Raw genomic sequence first — 1,734 nt, forward strand, 5'->3', positions numbered from 1 at the left:
AGGGTTTCTCTGTGGTTTTGGAGCCTGTCCTGGAACTAGCTCTTGTAGACCAGGCTGGTCTCGAACTCACAGAGATCAGCCTGCCTCTGCCTCCGAAGTGCTGGGATTAAAGGCGTGCGCCAGCACCGCCCAGCAAAAGATTGTCTTTGACTGCATGTTTGTGCAGCACAAACATGTTTCAAGTGCCTAAGGAGGCCAGAAGAGAGAGTAGGAACTCCTGGACTGGCGTTCCAACAGCTGCGCACCACCTAATGTGGGCACTAGGAAGGGAATCCAAATGGTCTTAACTACCGCATCATCTCTCCAGCCCTGAAGCACATTTCTTAATTCTCCCAGAACTGTGTTGTAATTTTCAAAAATAGGCATCAACTGTCATCATTTTCTCAGCTACCTACTATTATTATATATAACCATAATTCAGTTTAGAGTATTTAGTCTTTTTATAAACATAAAAACTATCTTTATTCATTTTAGGTACCAATTCCAGTTCTCCCTCCCTCCCCTCCTCCTAGCCCTCCACCCATCCACTCCCCCAAGAGGATAAAGCTTTCCATGTGGAGTCAACAAATTCTGGCACATCAAGCTGAGGCAAGCACAATGCTCTCCCACCTCCCCGCAGCCCCGTATCTATGCTGAACAAGGTTTCCCTCCACAGGGAATGGGCTCCAAAAAGTCAGTTCATGTACTAGGGATAAATCCTGGTTATACTGCCAGTGGTCCAAAAAACTGCCCAAGCCATACAACTGCTACCTACATTCAGACAGTCTAGTTCAGTCCTATGCAGGTTCCCAGCTGTCAGTCCAGAGCAGTTTTAAGTGTTTTCTCTATAAATTAATCACTTATTATAAAAAAAAAACTTGTGTTTATTTTCTAGATGTGTGTGTGCATGCACATGTGCTGTGACACTCATCTACAAGTCAGAGGGTATCCTGTAGGAATCAACTCTCTGCTTCCACTACATGGGTCCCCAGGATTCAACTCACAGCAGTAGACTTGGAGACAGGAACCCCAACCCAATGAGTTGTTTCACAAGCCCAGTGTATTTTTTATGTTGTTGTTTGGATTATTTTTGGTTTTGCTTTGTATTTTTCTGAGACAGGGTTTCCCTCTGAACCCCTGGATGTCCTTTATAGATCAGGCTTATCTCAGGCACACAGAAGGTCTGACACCCTCTGCCTCCTAAACGCTGGGATTAAAGGCGTGTGCCACCATGAACTGCCCAGTGTTTTGGTTTTTTTTTATGACAAAGTCTTGCTATTTATCTCAAGCTGGCCTTGAACCCACAATACTCTTGCCTAAGCCTTTCAAGTGTTAATATTACAGATGTGATAAAAACACTCACTCAAACTTTAAAGTATAATTCAATTCTGAATAACAAAAAAAAAAACCATCTGAAAGTCAGGCATGGTGCTGCACAACTTTAATCCCAGCACTTGGGAGGTGAAGGAAGGCAGATCTCTGCTGCTCCAGGATAGCCAGGGATATATAGAGAAACCCTGTCTCACGCCCCCTCTTTATAAAAAATCTACCAGCAATAGAAAAATTATGTCAATTATGAAACATCCATATGAAAGAATATTAAGCAGCTGTAAAAACAATGATATAAGTCTGTTTTCTCTTGTATGTTTTAAAATTCTAGTCAGGCCGGGCGGTGGTGGCGCACGCCTTTAATCCCAGCACTTGGGAGGCAGAGGCAGGCGGATCTCTGTGAGTTCGAGACCAGCCTGGTCTACA

At 43.8% G+C, this 1,734-nt stretch overlaps 1 protein-coding gene across 4 annotated transcripts in view; it reads right to left on the reverse strand.

The window, feature by feature from the left end:
* Positions 1 to 1,734, reverse strand: part of Ccar1 (cell division cycle and apoptosis regulator 1) — a 52,397-nt gene that overhangs the window by 3,933 nt on the left and 46,730 nt on the right. The window lies entirely within an intron of this gene.

The sequence above is a fragment of the Microtus ochrogaster genome, linkage group LG2, assembly GCF_000317375.1.
Source record: "Microtus ochrogaster isolate Prairie Vole_2 linkage group LG2, MicOch1.0, whole genome shotgun sequence".
In the NCBI taxonomy this organism is placed as follows: Eukaryota; Metazoa; Chordata; class Mammalia; order Rodentia; family Cricetidae; genus Microtus; species Microtus ochrogaster.